Here is a 19,079-nt window from a genome sequence, read left to right on the forward strand (position 1 = left end):
TTGAGGGAAAACAAAGAAAATTACAAGATTAATTTGGAACCAATACAGATGTATAGCTTTGAAATTTGGGGACTAAAAGTATTTTTGAGACTTTTTTTAGAAAAGAGACTTGAAAAGTTTGTAATATAAGTTTGGATTTAAAAAGCTGGAAGACGGCGTTAATGACATCTAGTGGAGAACTACGGCAGTACAATTTATTATTAAAGGAACTTGGCTTGAAGCCCAGACTCAGATAAGACTTTGATTGTCCTTGGAAACTTTTACTTTTGAAGAAGACTGCAGCTGGGAAAAGGGAAAAAAAACCCTCTTGGGCTGCTTCTTTGTTATTCCTGAAAACTTTCATTTTTGCAGACTGCAGCTGGGAAAAGGAAAAAAAACTCTTGGACTGCTTATCTGTCTTGGGGACCCTATTGGACTATAAAGACTACATACAAAAACAAAATGAGTATTCCATACTTAGCCTTAAATGGTAAAAAATCATCTTTAACACTTGTCTCCGAAGCTCCCAGCTTGATATACCAACAAGAAAATGTTAATGAATCTCAGAAAGAAATTCTTTCTATGTTAAAATCAATTCAACAGACAATTGTTTTATTTCATGATGACACTAAAAATAACCCAAATGAGATAAAAGAACAATTTTCTAATCTAAATTTACAAATCCAGACTATGACTACAAAGAAGGGACTAGTAACCCAGAAAACAGAAGAAAAATTAGAAGAAACAGATCCAAAGATGGAAGACCTAAAGGAAGGAATTAGCAGCCAGATACAGGCAAATGAAAAATTAGAAGATGCAGTGGTAACACCAGAAATGGAAAAGATATCTTACTTGTCAAGATTTCAGAACACATTTGAGGATAAGGAAGAAGAGCTGATCGAATGGATGATAAAGCTGTTAGGAGAAATGCTGAATATTGACAAACAAGAAATGAAAAGAAAAACTGAAGGAGAAAGATGGAGACTGTTTAATGAATATAAATGGGTTGAGCGTTCTTCCAAAAATACTTCAATCAAATTCTCTTCCTCATTCCAAACAATATATACAAAAACAGAGGAAGAATTACTTGATGATTCAAATGTACTGACTTGGAAAGTCATTTGGCAAAGGAAGAAAGATAGAGTAAAACTGAAGAAAATAGAGGTTTTGACCTATTAGATGGGATATTATACTATTAAACAGATGTTTGAATATGGTTAAGAAAATAGATAACTGTTAGAAATAAAAGTATTATTATAATTAGAAGGATAGGATTTGTAACTAGAACATTATATTTTGTTATGAGATGGGAAATATGAAAATTCTAAAAGGGTTTGAATAAGAGAAGCCTTTGATTATCCAAATATAATTTATTACGAGAAACTTATAAGCAATAGACATACTTTGAACATTGAGCGGAAATCAAAATTTTAAAAAAGCAGGAAAATCAGGATATTGATTGAACAAATGGATTCTAAGTGCAAATGCAATTGAGATATGTTTTGGCTAGAAAAGATATTATAAACTAACACTACAGATATTATGTACAATATCAGAAAAATGTGGTGAAGATGTCTACATTTAATTGTATATGTATTAACAGTAACAAGAATTGTATTTGCCCAGTGTAGAAAAATGCATACTACCAGAAGAAGAGAGGATCAAGGAAGCACTGGATGGTGTAGTATTGGAACTAGACTGAGAAAATTAATATGTACTACTGAATTACCAATGAACTCATACAACACATTGTTTATTAAGTACTTATGATTGTAAAATTAGAAAATTAATAAAATAATTAAAATACAAAGTATGACAGTTTCTGTTTGGCAATTTTGTCTTGAAGTGATATTTTTGGTGAGGTTCGTTCTAGGACTTTGTTTGTTATTTTTGCAGTTCATGGGATAAGTAATAGTCACCTCAAGCATCCACCCTTCTCCTATTTGCCTTTTTCAGAGTCCAGATTTGCAGCCATAAGTAGCAGTTGGAAACATTATTGTGTTAAGGACACTATTGTATCTAGCCTCCCGCCAGCATTTGACCCGCTTCAGTTTGCCTACTGACCAAATCGCTCTACAGAGGATGCTATTTCTTCCGTTCTCCATCTGAGCCTGAAGCACTTAGAGGAAAGAAATACTCATGTGTATTTGCTGTTTGTCGACTTCAGTTCGGTGTTTAACACAATCATTCCCCAGCATCTAGTAGACAAACTGGGCCTTTTAGGCTTAAACACTCCTTTGTGCAACTGGATTCTTGATTTTCTTACCAACAGAACCCAATATGTGCGAATTGGAACAAATACCTCTAATACCATTTTCTTGAGCACAGATTCTCCTAAGGGTTTAAGTCCACTGTTGTTCACCCTGTTGACTCATGACTGTTGTGCCAGGTTTGCCGCCAACCATATTGTGAAGTTCACAGATGACACAACAGTAGTGGGCCTTATTCAGGATGACAAGGTGGAAGCTTACCTCAAGGAGGTTGAGGGGTTGGTGAATTGGTGTAAGGAAAACAGCCTAGTTTTAAATACCAGAAAAACCAAAGAGATCATTGTTGATTTCAGAAAAGGCAGGCACACCACACTTCTCTGTGCATTAATGATTCACCTGTGGAGATGGTTACCAGCGTCAAATTCCTGGGTGTGCAGCTAACAAGTAGGCTGACTTGGTCGCTCAACAGTGAGAAACTGGTGAAGTGGGCACAGCAGCACCTGCATTTTCTGAGTCGCATGAGAAAAGCACATCTTCCTTCCCCTGTCCCGACCACTTTCTACAGGGGGACGATCAAGAGCATCCTGTCATGCAGCATCACAGTCTGGTTTGGAAGCATTACTGCTTCAGACAGGAAGGCGGTGCAGAGAGTGGTGAAAATGGCCGAAAAGATCATTGGCAGTTCCCTCCCTCCCATCCAGGACATAGCACAAAAGCGTTGCTTGAGCAGGGTCCGTAAGATTATCTGGGACATTACACATCCTCTTCATGACCTGTTTTCCTTGTTACCTTCTGGGAGGAGGCTCCGTGGTAACCGTAGCAGAACATCCAGATTCAGCCATAGTTTCATTCCATACAGCATTAACCTTGTGAACTCTCAAGCTTCCTCCTTCTGTTATATATTCAAGATGGACAGTATTTAATATTTATTTGCTACGTATATGTAGGGATGTGGGTCTATGCATATGTTGTTCATAGTATGTTTAGGTGTGCGTCATGTATGTGTTTCACTTTGAGAGCGGGCAACTAAATTTCATTTTGGATGTGTGCCGTTGTGCCCACAGTAAAAAAATGACAATAAAGGTTATCTTATCTTATCTATCAGTCAGACATGTTTTGTATAAATTCTGCCTTTACTTTCCTTACAAAGTCAAAATTACCCTGGATTTAAAAAATAAAATCACCATATGATAAGAAATATTTGATGTGGAGGGAAAATGTTGATAGCTATTTCATTCATCCTTGCATGATGCAGAATATTTACTTCATTGTAGGTAAAATACATAGATAACCTGTATTGTCATTTTTTTACTGTGGACACATTGGCACACATTAAAAATGAAATTTAGTAGTTGTTGAATTTATGAGCCTCCCCAATGCTAATCAGGAGGCATAAGTTAATAGGAAATGCAACTTCACAAAAGAACACTGCTTGCAAGAAAATGTTGAAACAACATTGTCTGCATTCAAGTGGCAAACAGAATGAAGGATGAAGTGCTCTTGCTCTTCTTATACAATTCATTAAGTTGCCTCATTAAAAATTTGTTAGCGGGAGAACTGGATCTGAAACATTAACACCAGGTTTTTCAACTGGAATCCATTTAATAGAATCAGGAGAAGAGAAAAGATGACAGATTGGCATACACACTTTTCAGAGAGAGTTTGCAGTATTCACATGATGATTGAAGACAAGCAATGCTGGAGATTTCTTTTCAAGGTGTGCTTTTCTACTGGGCAATGTAACTATATATCACATGCCAATGGATATACTGTTTTTCTTCAGAGAGGAACAGCTTTATCAGTCAAATGGGATGGTTAGGATAATTGTTCTTGTATTTGTAGCAACAAAAAGAACAGAAGTCTTATTCAAACATTCAAAAATCACAATGCTGATTATATGAACACTTCAGTTATAATTGCCTCCCACCAATGTCATTCATTGGTATACCCAGGTAAATATTGTATATAATTATCTTCAAGAAAAGAAGGAGATTTAACTCTGTGGTACAGTTGAATACATGCCTGTCTGCAAAAGTCAAAAGTAAAGAATAAAATATTTTTATTTCACTTCCTGACGTCATATATCTTAAATTAATCTTCCCAGTGGCATTTTGTAGTAAACTCATATGGTAAACAGGAGAAAATGAAGAAATGCTGCAATCATGCATTCACTAATTTTATTGCTACTGGATATACCCTTTTACTAGTTATCTTGAAAGAGAGATTAAATCAATCATTGCTTATTTTTATGATATCTATTTACTTGTTCAGAAATAGTGATGTTTAAAAAAATTGTTAAAATTTTATTAGGAAAGTATAACAACAATGATAATAATATTATAGTAGTGATAGTGCAATAAAAATTATATATATATATATATATAAATATATATATATATATGATAAGAATAAATTTGAGGAAGAAACTATAGAATCCCAAAAGATCCACTGTTACAACATTACTGCTGTTGGATTTATTATTAAATCTTTTTAATATATAATAAAAGATTATATAGAAATATATTGATCCACCTTATTTTTTCCATATGAAGACAAATCAAATATTGATATATCAAAAATATCAAAAACTGGAAGAGTGGATTTCCTTCCTTCCAGTTTGATATTGTGGTTAAGGCACCAAGCTAGAAAGCAAGAGACAGTGTGTTCAATTCCCCCTTAGCTATGAAAGCCAGCTTTGTGACCAGCTACTCTCTCTCAGCCCAATTTACCTCACAGGTTAGTTGTTGTGGGGAAAATAGGAGAGGAAGGTGTGTTGGATATGTTCGCCACCTTGAACTATTTGTAAAAGTAGTAATGGTGGAATACAAATAAATAGATAAAATAATATATATTATAATACTCATAAAGTTATGTATTTGTAATGCATAGGAAATAATTCTCATAATATGAAAAAATAACTTAGATGCAATGAAAAGTATATATGTATGTGTACTGTCCCGTTCACTCACACACACACACACACACACACACGTGTAACTGTGGTTTAGTGGGTTTATTAATAGTCCCCTGCAATTCCCTTCATCAAAAACCCAGAACTGTCCCAATTAAGTTCACCCACAAGCAGACCAATGCTAGTCCATAGAGCAATAGCCAATGAGTCTACAAGGCACTTGAAAGTTTTCCAATCAAAATAAACCCACCAGGCAAAATTAAATCCAAGAGGGTTCACAAGGCAAGAAATGTCCAAAATTCATAAGGCATGATCTAAGAGTGGTGATATGGCAGCTACACTCAAAAAAAAAGTAAATAAAATTGCAAAGTAAGAAATAACAAGAACAGGACAATTGGATTCGAATCAGAACAACTCCTGCAGTAAGTTCACCAAAAGATTTTTCCAATCGTAGTATATTAAGGATGAAGTGATCAAAAGGATTGAAAGGGATCCTTATTTTACATTCACTCCAGGTGATTTTTCATCATCTTTGCTAGTCTCTCATCCTGACTGACTATGTCATAATGTTTGATAAGGTATATGGTATGGATGAATGATTAAGTTTCATTCTCTTATTTGTTTCATTTAATGATTTTACTTATTTATAAAAAAGAGAAAATAAAATTAGTAACAACATAAATCTATAAAATAATATATCTCTTGAGCTCTAAGTATACAGTACATTCCTGTTATATGATACTCCAACAATATTAACTCTTTAAATAATGATAATAAGAAAAAAACAACACTTCTAACAATAATAATGCAAGGATAATTGTATATGCAGTCCAGCTTTCTAAATAGGCTTCCATATTAGACTGTTAGCTAAATTCTAACTGAAATTTAGAAAGAGAATTGATAAAAAGTATAGAAAGAGAATTGCTCCTATAACTGTATAGGACAAACGGGGAGGATGCTAACCACCAGATTTCAAGAACACAAGTGAGTGGTCAGACGAGGAAACCCAAACTCATAGGTAGCCTCACATTGCAATGAACAAGGACACACATTTAATTTTGCAGCAACTAAGATCATTGGCCATGCAGGTACAAAGATAGCTAGGGAATTATTTAAACCTGGAAAACAGGCCTCTTGTCAGTTAACAGGAGTGCTGAATTACTACCAACCTATCAAATACAGTACTTAGGAACTGAGAGCCTGGCAGCCAAAGGAAATGACAGCAAAACATCAGCGATCAACACATCAATCAGCCAATAGGAAGGCACCACATAGACACAACTCACAGAATAGCCCAAATCACATATTCCAATAGAGAAATTCCCTGAAGATGAGCTGCAGCATGAGTCTGAAAGCTTGAAAAAGTAAAACTCTGGTCCTGGTGACCGACCCAAATTCAGTTTTGCATCATTATCCTGGGACACAGATATTTGCCTTCATTCAAGAAAGAGAATTGATCAAAATGAAGTTGAAGAGTGCAGAGAAGAGCAACAAAGGTGATTAGGGGCCTGGAGGCTAAAACATAAGAACAGTTGTAGGAATTGGATATGTCTAGTTCAGTGGTGGCGAACCTATGGCACGGGTGCCAGAGGCGGCACTCAGAGCCCTCTCTGTGGGCACGCGCGCCATTGCCCCAGTCCTAGACCTTCAGCTGAGTTTTATAAAACCTTTTCGCTTTAGGCCTCTGCCACCGTGTGCAAAAAAAAAAAAAGGTTCAATCAATCAGTCAATTTCAACTTCTGGGGAAAAAAAAAAGATCTTGCAAAGTTGGAATTGATTGATTGAAGTTTTTAGTCCCACCCAGTCTGCCGTTACCACCGCAGCCACGCCCACCCAATGGGCCACACCCACCCGGCACCCGATGATGCATAAGTGGGTTGCAGTTTGGGCACTCGGTCTCTAAAAGGTTCGCCACCACTGGTCTAGTTTAATGAAGAGGAGGACTGGGGGTGACATGATAGTAGTGTTCCAATATCTAAGGGCTACCACAAAGAAGAATGAGTCTTCAAAACACCTGAATTCAGAACAAGAAATAATGGATAGAAATTAATCAAGGAGAGAAGCAACCTAGAACTAAGGAGAAACTTCCTGACAGTTAGAACAATTAACCAGTGGAACAACCTGCCTCCAAAAGTGGTGAATGCTCCAACACTGGAAGTTTTTAAGAAGAGACTGGACAGCCATTTGTCTGAAATGGTATAGGGTTTCCTGCCTGAGCAGGGGGTTGGACTAGATGACCTCCAAGGTCCTTTCCAACTTTGTTATTCTGTTAATTCTGACCACCACAACTGAAAATTGCTTTTGGCAGACATGCCAAGTAGGGAAAGTTAGATAGGTTATGCAAAGCTGGTTAGATGATTTCAAAGTTATTAAAAAATAGAATATCCCCTTCCAAACATCCTAGGTCACATTTTCCTAGGCCTAAGCATTTTCTTGATTTGATTTTGAGCCAGTTTGGTATACTCTTTAAGACACTAGGCTAGAAAGCAAGAGATCATGAATTCAAGCCCTGCTTTAGCCATGACAACAAGCAGGGTGACTTGTGCCATTCATTCTCTCCCAGGACAACTCACCTGACAGGGTTATTGTTGTGGGGAAAATAGGAAGGTGTGCTGGGTATGTTTGCTGCCTTGAATTATTTGCAAAAATAATAAAGGTGGGATATAAACAAATAAATAAATAAAATAAGTTGGACATCTGGTGGTGGATGTCAATGCAGCATTCTTCCCGAGATGGAGAAGCCAACAGTAAATCATTTGCATATTGGATATGAGTGGAACTATAGTACAGGGATATGGAGGAAAGATCTGCTTTCAAATTTTGAGAGAAGAGAGTGGGTGACTCAATACAGCCCTTTGGTAGGCAAGTATAGGCATGTTGTTGATTCTGCCAGGTGAAGCTGAATAGGTATAGGGAGGCAGGATCTACCAGAATGCTAAAGAAAATAACACATAAATCAATGATAATGAAAGACTTGGCAGAGGCAGGAAATGCGGGAATTATAGTGACAAGGTTTGGTACAATGGATGCTTGGGGAATAACATCTGATTTAACGAGCCTTAGGTGTGAATAAATGGGTTTCCCTTCAGCATCTTTCCTAGGTTTGGGGACGAAAAATTAGGATCTTACAAAGTGAAGTACACTTACATAAAACACCTTGCATGAAGTAGGCTCCTATTAATTTCTGGAAGGGTTCAGTTGCCTCCATCAGGGTGCTATATCGGCAGGATGGTGGTTCCGGTTTCACTTGATTTTTAAGAGGAGTTGCACTCCTTATGAACCCCACGTAGGTATAATCCCGTCTCCATAGGATGGCTAAAAGGTCATTTGGGTCAGGAGGAAAGATCGGGGTTTTATTTGAAAAAAAATATATTGGTTAAGCCAGGGGTCCCCGACCTGTGGGCCGCGGCTCCCTATCAGGCTGTGTGAAAGGATGGCCAGTGCACGTGCACACACGTGTGCACTCAGCCCCCCACACTCGTGCTAATGCCACCCCACCCCAAGCATCCCACCAGCATTAGCGGCACCCTGCCCCAAGCGTCCTGCCGGCGCTAGTGCCACCCTCATCCCGAGCATCCCACTGGCACTAGCACCACCCCATCCCAGAGTGTCCCACCAGTACTAGTGCCGCTCATAGTGTCCTGCTAGCGCTGCCCCATTTGCAGCACTCGCACCCGTGCAGCCCATTTGCACATGTGCATGTGCTCACGTATGGCCCATTTGTGCGCGTGTGCATGGGGCTCATCTTTGCACACGGTTGCACACTGCCCATTTGCACACACACACACGTAACAGTGCCTGCCTCCCTTCCAGATTGCCAAATCAAAAAGGTTAGAGACCTCTGGATTAAGCAGTATATGTATGTGAGGAGGACATCCAGAATTAGCCCGCCCAAAATGCACTTTATCATGGCCCAAGTTTGAAGAATAAATCTTTGTCCATTAAAAAAAGGGGTGAGGAGGAACACATTACAGGACTAAGTTCCTACTTCTACCCTCATTTCACTAGTGAATTTGATAGGAATCATTTCCCCCCACCCACCTCAATAATATTGCTACATACACTGGCCACTACAGATTCTTTAAATAGGGCTTGAATAATTAATGAAGTGGTAGCCCCAGTGTCAATTTTTCTTTCCTGTTATGCCGAGAATCAGTAGAGATTCACGTTTGGGGTCCTGTTTGAGAAGAATTGTGAGCCCCAAGAAGGATATATTGATCTTGGTTTGCCCTGGAGTTAGTTATAAGAGTTCAGAATCTGTATTCTTTTCTTTCCTGGTTGGAAAATAGAGGACTGGTACTGTGTTAAATTTAAATTTATCAACAAAGAATTAAAGGGAGAGGACTGGTAGTTCATCACCAGAAGGGGAGGTTTGGTTTTAGAGAAAGGCACTGGAGATGAGTTGATGCCATAGTGAATCTGAGGTTTCTTTTGGAACTAGCATTCTCTATTAATATGACCTTCCCTCCCACACTGATAATAACCTATGGATTTCTGTCAGTTCCTTTGAGGTTTGGGGTTCTTTTCTTTCTCTTTATAGGGCAGCAAACATTCTGAGATCTTTCTTCCATTCTAATTTTCTTCTCCATTCCCTTTCTCACCCTTTTTTCAGTTTCCTTCCTCTCTCAATTTGTTTCCCTCAGTTTCATTCTCTGATCAAACACAAAGTTGGTAATTCAGCACAACTCAGGAATTTTGAGTATTGACTAATTTGAGAAAATATCTGGAAACAGTTCCGAATGTCATTAGCAGATTGGTCAATAAATGTAGAGACTACAATTCTTTTGTCCTTTTGGTTATTTGGATCCAGATGCAACAGAGTTTCAAGGAGGCAAATCCAGAAGGCTTCAGGTGTTTCATTCTCCTTTTGTACTATGTGTTGGAATTCAAACCATTTTAATGATTTCTGTCTCAACTCCTGAAGTGCTTCTAGTAAATTCTCCTTAGCTCTGGTGTATCACTCCAATGAATCACATCATTGTAGTCTCATGTAAGGCAGCTTACTGGCCAGATGAACTACATTTGGGCTACCTGTCCAAAGGATTGGGATTATGGACTTCTGTGCTGTTTTATCAGAGGTTTTTTAAAAAATATTTTGTAGAACTTCTCCTTTGTGAGGAAAATATTCATCAATTGTATCATATTCCCCTAGGGAGACAGGAGACATATATACAATAACAATGACTATTTTTATTTATGTATTTTTCTTCCTCAGAATGGAATCCACTGAAAAATGTGAAGTTGTAATTCAACATTTTAATGGAAAATACCTGAAAACACCACCAGGTGTGCCAGGTAAGCATTGTCTACCACTGTTCATTCAGTGAAATAAAATCCATATAAGGACGAAATTCTGGGGCTGTATGGTCCTAAATAATACATTTTTGTTTCCAAATATAGTTAGTAATATTGCTTATTTAATGAGGTATCCATAGCTCAGTGGAAATTTTTAGAATAGAATAGAATAGAGTTGGAAGGGACCTTGGAGGTCTTCTAGTCTGCTTGAGCAGGAGAACCTATACCATTTCGGATAAGTGACTGTCTACTCTCTTCTTAAAAACCTCCAGTGATGGAGCGCCCACGATTTCTGAAGGCAAGGTGTTCCACTGGTTAATTGTCCTCAGTTAATTGTGCTCAATATATTTTGTCATCTATCTGTTTAGTTTAGCAATTGGCATGCATTCCTATTCTTCAGGTAAAATATTGGTGATTCAAATATTTAATAACTGATGTGAATTTTATGCATTTACATGTATTATGCATGTAATTTCTATGTATTAATCAAACTGAGGTAAACGGTTATATATGTGTAGAACAGACATCTGTTGGTTGCCAAACCTGAAGGCATTCTCAAATGTTTTGATTTTAAAAATTGAATCAAAAACTGGAGTAATTTTTATATATTATTTTTACTTCAAATATTGAATGCTTAATGCTCTGGTAATTGACATGCAAAAAACAAAACAAAACCCTATAGCATAAATACAAAATAATTATTTTACAGTGAAAAAAACTTTTTTATGTAATTTTCTTTCTTTTTTTCTGCTAATTAGGGGTTCTTTTTGGCTTTTTGCCACTTTTAGTTTATGCTAAATCAAAACACTTGAATAGTATTAGCTGATACTAGTTTACTGTATTCAGGAAACCTGCCTTCTGAATACTTAATTTGTTTTGATGTAGCTTATGTTTTTTTTAAATTTGATTTAATATGCAAAAAAGGAAGGGAGAAGAAAGATACAGGAAAAACATTAAAGAAAGAGAAAAACGACAAAGGTCAAAAATGTATGCATAAAAAGGCAGTTCTGATTTTAAATAAAGTTTTATTTGTTTGTTTGTTTATTAAATTTTTATGTCACCCATCTCTCCAATAAGGTGATTCTTGGTGGGTTACAGATCATAAAAATACAAGTAGAAAAACTGTTAAAACTTTAAAACTATGCAAAAAAAAATCTGTGCAAAAACACCAGGAACCAATAAACAGATGGTATCCTATCAACAATCTCTAATGGTCATGGTGTTAAAAGAATTTTAACAGGGCAGTATTAAAACTTAATCAGATGAAATATTAGTGAAATAATAGTGGTTATGTTTTTATTGGGTCAGTCAGTAAGTGAGCAGAGAACAAACAAATATTATCATTGTAAATCTAGTGTGGAATGCTTTTTCAAATATCAAAGATTAATCTTTTTTATTATACCCATGCCGAATAAATCCATAATTTTTCATATGTTAAATTCCAAATTTTGGCCTACAATTCAGAATCCATTCTACTTTTTAATGTATTCTTTTCTAAATGATATTAACATTCTAATGGGTATTAAACCAAAACAGAATGTTAGTGTGGCAAGACTATATCATATGAGCAAATAACCCTGAAATAGTCAGCCAGCATTTTCTAAAGACTAAAACAGTGAAAAAATGTTGATTTACTCTAATCTAATGTATATAACAATATTAATACAGGTAGCATTCGACTTATACTGGAATTGGGACCGGAATTGTCATTGCTAAATGATGTGGTTGTAAAGCACAATATCATATGTTTGCACTGCTTTGTTGTTGTTAAGTTGCGAAGTCGTGTCCGACCCATCACAACCCCATGGACAATGTTCCTCCAGGCCTTCCTGGCCTCTACCAACTTCTGGAGTCCATTTAAGCTCACGCCTACTGCTTCAGTGACTCCATCCAGCCACTTCATTCTCTGTCGTCCCCTTCTTCTATTGCCCTCAATCTTTCCCAGCATTAGGCTCTTCTCCAGTGAGTCCTTCCTTCTCATTAGGTGGCCAAAGTATTTGAGTTTCAACTTCAGGATCTGACCTTCTAAAGAGCAGTCAGGGTTGATCTCCTCTATGACTGACTGGTTTGATCGTCTTGCAGTCCAGGGGACTCGCAGGAGACTTCTCCAGCACCATAGTTCAAAGGCCTCAATTCTTTGGCACTCAGCCTTTCTTATGGTCCAACTTTCACAGCCATACATTGCAACTGGGAAAACCATGGCCTTGACTATACGTAGTTTTGTTGGCAGGGTGATGTCTCTGCTTTTTAGTATGCTGTCTAGATTTGCCATAGCTTTCCTCCCCAGGAGCAAGCGTCTTTTAATTTCTTGGCTCCAGTCCCCATCTGCGATGATCTTGGAGCCCAGGAAGATAAAATCTGTCTCTACCTCCATTTCCTCCACATCTATTTGCCAGGAATTGAGAGGGCTGGATGCCATGGTCTTGGTTTTCTTAATGTTGAGTTTCAAGGCAACTTTTGCACTCTCCTCCTTCACCCGCATCAAGAGGCTCTTTAGTTCCTCTTCACTTTCTGCCATTAGAGTGGTATCATCTGCATATCTTAGGTTGTTGATATTTCTCCCGGCAATCTTAATTCCATCTTTTGATTCATCTAGCCCTGCCTTTCTCATGATGTACTCTGCATCTAAGTTAAATAAGCAGGGCGACAGAATACAACCTTGCCGGACGCCTTTCCCAATTTTGAACCAATCAGTGGTTCCGTGTCCAGTTCTCACTGTTGCTTCTTGACCCGCATATAGGTGTCTCAAGAGACAAAATAGATGGTCTGGTACTCCCATCTCTTTAAGAACTTGCCACAATTTGTTGTGATCCACACAATCAAAGACTTTAGCATAGTCAATGAAGCAGAAGTAGATGTTTTTCTGGAACTCCCTAGCTTTCTCCATGATCCAGCGTATGTTGGCAATTTCATCTCTAGTTCCTCTGCCTCTTTGAAATCCTGCCTGTACTTCTGGTAGTTCTCGATCCACATACTGCTGGAGTCTAGCTTGTAGGATTTTAAGCATAACTTTACTAGCATGAGAAATGAGTGCAATGGTGCGATAGTTTGAACATTCTTTGGCATTGCCTTTCTTTGGAATTGGAATGTAAACTGACCTTTTCCAATCCTATGGCCACTGTTGAGTTTTCCAAATTTGCTGGCAAATTGGTGTAGCACTTTTACTGCATCGTCTTTTTAAGATTTTGAATAGCTCAGCTGGAATACTGTCACCTCCATTAGCTTTGTTGTTGCTCAGATTTCCTAGGGCCCATTTTTCTTCACATTTTAGGATGTCTAGCTCGAGATGTCTAGCACGACTACCCCATCGTGGTTATCAGGGACACTAAGCTCGTTCTTGTATAGTTCTTCTGTGTAATTTTGCCACCTCTTCTTAATCTCTTCTGCCTCTGTTAGGTCCCTGCCATTTTAGTCCTTTATCATGCCCATCTTTGCATGAAACGTTCCCCTCATATCTCCAATTTTCTTGAAGAGATCTCTGGTCCTTCCTATTCTATTGTTTTATTCTATTTCTTTGCACTGTTCATTTAAGAGGGCATTCTTATCTCTTCTAGCTATTCTCTGGAATTCTGCATTCAATTGGGTGTATCTTTCTCTTTCTCCCTTGTCTTTTGCTTCCCTTCTTTCCTCAGCTATTTGCAAAGCTTCCTCAGACAGCCATTTTGTTTTCTTGCATTTCTTTTTCTTTGGAATGGTTTTAATTGCTACCTCTTGTACAATGTTGTGAACCTCCATCCATAGTTCTTCAGGCACTATCTATCAGATCTAATTCCTTAAATCTATTTGTCACCTCTACAGTATATTCATCAGGGATATGATTTAGTTCATACCTGAATGGCCTAGTGTTTTTCCCTACTTTCTTTAATTTAAGCCTACATTTTGCAACGAGAAGCTCATGATTTGAGCTACAGTCAGCTCCTGGTCTTGTTTTTACTGACTGTATAGAGCTTCTCGATCTTTAGCTGCAGAGCACATAGTCAATCTGATTTCTGTGTTGACCGTCTGGTGATGTCCATGTGAATAGCCGTCTCTTGGGTTGTTGGAAAAGAGTGTTTGCTATGACCATTGTATTCTCTTGACAGCCTGTGCCCTGCTTCATTTTGTACTCCAAGGCCAAACTTGCCTGTTATTCCAGTTATCTTTTGCCTTCCTACTTTAGCATTCCAATCCCGATGATGATAAGGACATCATTTTTTGGTGTTGATTCTATAAGGTGCTGTAGGGCTTCATAGAACCGGTCAGTTTCATCCTCTTGAAATTGGGTTGGGGCATAGACTTGGACTACTGTGATATTGAATGGTTTGCCTTGGATTCACACTGAGATCATTCTGTCATTTTGGGGATTGTATCCCTGTATTGCTTTTCCTACTCTTTTATTGACTATGAAGGCTACTCTATTTCTTCTGAGGTATTCTTGCCCGCAGTAGTATACCTGATGGTCCTCTGAATTAAATTCACCCATTCCTGTCCATTTTAGTTCACTCATTCCTAAGATGTCGATGTTCACTCTTGTCATCTCTTGTTTGACCACGTCCAGCTTGCCTTGATTCATGGATCTTATATTCCTATTCCTATGGAGAATAGATCTTTAATAGCATCAGATTTTCCTTTCACCACCAGATGCATCCACAGCTGAGTATCCTTTCGGCTTTCGCCCAATCGCTTCACTCTTTCTGGGGCTACTAGCATTGGCCCTCTGCTCTTCCCCAGTAGCATATTGGACACCTTCCAACCTGAGGGGCTCATCTTCCAGCGTCATGTCTTTTTGCCTTTTGGTACTGTCCATGGGGTTTTCATGGCAAAGATACTCGAGTGGATTGCCATTTTCTTCTCCAATAGATCACATTTTGTCAGAATTCTCTGCTATGATCTGTCCGTCTTGGGTGGCTCTGCACGGCATAGCTCATAGCTTCACTGAGTTATGCAAGCCCCTTTGCCACACCAAGGCAGTAATCCATGAAGGGGTTGCATTGCTTAGCAATGGCAATTCTTGTTGATGTCATTAAGTTGATGTCATTAATGACCGTACAGGTCATTAAGCAATGACCTCACATGACCACAACTTCTAATTTTCTGCCATCTTCTCTGATGACCTTGGTTTTTAGAAGCTGCCAAGGAAGATCAGAAATCACAATCATGTGACTATAGTTCGTTGAAATGTCACAATTGTGAGCCCAGATTGTGATCATATTACCACCTGGGCCATATCAACTGCTGGAAATTTAAAAACCTTTCTTAAGTATTCTTCATTCAGCTGTGTTATAACATTGAATGATCACTGAATAAATGGTCATAACTTGAGGACTGCCTATATGCAATATTTTTAATAATGTTAATGCTATAATGCTACTATGATATTTTCCTATTCTTTGTTCCTAAGTGCTAGCAAATAACTAATATCTTCCTTAACAATACTTTTTAATTGTTCATAGTAAATACTATAGTTTTGGAATTGCTCAAACAAATTTCAGGTTTGATAGTAATTTGGGAATTTTAAATGCTGCTACTGCATCCTGTATCAGATTATGAACATAAAATACATGTTAATTGAATATACTACCATTGCAAGAATTGTGATTTAAATAAATAAAAACTTGATGGACAATTAGCTAATCCAAATATTAATAAGGTATATGTTTTTTCAAAAGAGCTCATTCTAGGAAATACTGACATCATTTTACTACAAAGCTTACGACAACCCATCCCTTTAATTCCCAGGATTTATGGTAGGAATGATACTAGAATTCAGTTGTTTTACAAAGAGAGGTTCCATCCAGTGTACTAGAGGGAGTCTAAATCTAAAAAACACTAGCCTCTTCCCAAATAACCATTTCCAACCCCTTTATTAAAAATTTAAATTCAAGAAAGATGGGAATGAAAATTTGCATTTATAACAAAAAGAAAATTACTGTCACTTACTGATTCAAATTTTCATTGCAATAACTTTATATGGAAGATTAAACCTCCTTTGGTTTGGGGAAGAAGAATGATGAATAGCAAAGATGCAGCTGAGCAATAGCAATAACATAGGCAGGAAATATTAAAGAAAATTTATTAAAGATGTTAAACATTTTAATAATCAAGAAGACCAAGATAAGTCTGAAGGATTCCTCTTATGGAAAAAAATATGGTATGCAATTATGTGCATTGGGGAATATTTATTTGATTGATTGATTGATTGATTATATGCCACCCAACATGCCACCTGAGGCAATTCTGGGCAGCTGAATGTGTCTGAAGGAGAACTTTTGGAACACAAAAGGGATTCTGAAGAAAACCAGGGTCTGCTTAATTACAAAATCAGATTAAAGAGAGGGAAATTTATTTTAATATTATTTTCTCACTGAGAAAATCATGTACATTCCAGAGTGAATTTCAACTATCAGTTAAAGATCATGAGAATAATGTTAACATTATATGTGGTTTCTGATGCATATGCAGGAATGAAAGAATAAAGAAAATGGAGTTTGGTTTTTGTCTCTATAGTATTCTTGATAATTCCATCTTTAAACTGAATCACAAATTTGTAAACTTAGTAAATTCCATGTCCATTTTGAGGCCATTCACTACTGTATCTGCAAGTCTCCTACTGGAAAATTTGTATCTATGATTAAAAATACAGTAAGTGTTATCTAAACCTTTATAATAGTTTTCCGTATTGCCATTGATAGCTGTTTTAAAGCTTCAGTGCTGTATAGGATGAATTTTCAAAGTTTGCTGCTACTGAGATTTATATGTTCAGAGGAATCCATTCTAACTATATTACATAGTAAGCCAAATATAAGGCAAAAAAGTAAAAAGGAAATGAAGGAAGAAAAAAAGCAACAGTGAACTGATTTAATTCAGCCTATAGAATTTCATTTCATAGAATGACCACTGAACCTATTTCCCACATGTTCTTCCTCCTATCAACGTAGTACTATTGTACTATGCTATAGTATAGTACTATTGTAGTGTGCTATAGTATTTTAGAATTTGAGCGCTATTTTTTTCATCTGCCACAATCTGACTTAAAAATATTTTTGTAGCATTGTCCTGATGTAGAAAATTGAATTTAAAATGGCATTGTATAATCACACTAGTGTGTTTATTTGCAAGATAGAGATAATCTATAGCTATAAACAGTAGCCATATGTTATTACTGCACAAAAGTAGTATAACTTCAACTAACAATTCCAGTTTTGTTCCATGAAATATGAGGCTGCAGTCCTTTGGGTCTTGAAAGGGTGTCTCAAGAGCTACATGAATTTTGGATCCCCCCCCCAAAAAAAAAGCTGGAAAGGACACTCTTTTAAAGTCCTATATTGAAAAGCACAAAGAAGAAAGATGCATCATCTACAGAATTCAAAGCAAAAGTGTCAACAACTGAAATATGGCAGGCACATTGCAACACACACTCTGTCCCCCTTCTTACATAAATATATATAATATACAGACTTTGAGCATAACATTGCATTTGCCATCTTGCAGATTTTGATACAACTCATCTTATACTCCTGATTCAAAGTTGCCTTTGATTCTTCCGCGTGGGAATATGTATCCTGTCTGAAATTGTCATCATATGATTGGATCCATATGCATTCTATTCTTTGATGTTTGTTTTGTTTGCTTTAAAGAATCACATATTTTCTACCTTGTCAGCAAGAGGCAAGCAGGGCACTGGATATTACAGAATTTTCGACATCAGTCTTCACTACACATGTAGATAGGATTGATGCTCTTGTTATTTATCTCACTCATCCTTAGGACAGAAAATATATCTCTTCAACCTTTTTGCATAATTACAGTGTCACTGAATGAGAAATAAAATATAAGCTGTTCTCCACTGATATGGTAGCCAAAAGAAACCTAGAAATTCTCATTTTATTATAAACAAAAATATATATTAAAAGCATGGGGAGTATTGATATGTGTAAAGTGGGTAAGTCTGCTAATAGTAATATAAATGAAAGGTTTGAATCTGTATTAGATCAATTTTAATTTGCTGCAAATAATGAAATAGAGTTCAATTCCATTGTGAAAGGGTTTTTTTTCTATAAATCGACATACGCATAAAAATTAGCTCACACATCATCCCAGAAAAAAAATTACAGGGCATAAATGTTTCTGTACAATATTATTCAAAGAAACCATCTGTTGGCATGAATTTTGGATGCTTATTTGTTTCCATATATAGTAGGTTGCTATGCAACTTCTCTGAAGTGGATATAGTTCATAAAAATTTAGAGAAACATTTCATTCATGATGTTTCATGAAATATCCTTTCATAGAGAATGGCATGAAGATACAGCAACTATCCAGTCATTTCTCTATTTCTCTCTTTAAGACAACTTTATTAAATTTCAAGAAAAATTAAAATACAAATAATTACAAAAAGGGGGAAGAAAATTCAAAAGGGGAAAAGGTTAAAAACTGAAAAAGAGAAAAAAGCAAGGGAAAAGACTTCCAACTTTTTTTCAGTACAGATAAAAATCAGATAATCTTTTACTCAGTTAAAAGCTATATAACCTTAATTTAAATAATGTATATAAAATATACAATATTTCTATAGTCTTAAACATTAATTAATGTTTAATCCAATGATCTTAATTCAAAGATACCTATCCATCATTATCAAACAAGATTGTAAAAATAACCTTACTTACTTACGTACTTATTTACTTATTATTCTGCCCATCTAGTTA

The sequence above is a fragment of the Protobothrops mucrosquamatus genome, unplaced genomic scaffold, assembly GCF_001527695.2.
Source record: "Protobothrops mucrosquamatus isolate PMUCROS unplaced genomic scaffold, P.Mucros_1.0 scaffold83, whole genome shotgun sequence".
NCBI lineage: Eukaryota > Metazoa > Chordata > Lepidosauria > Squamata > Viperidae > Protobothrops > Protobothrops mucrosquamatus.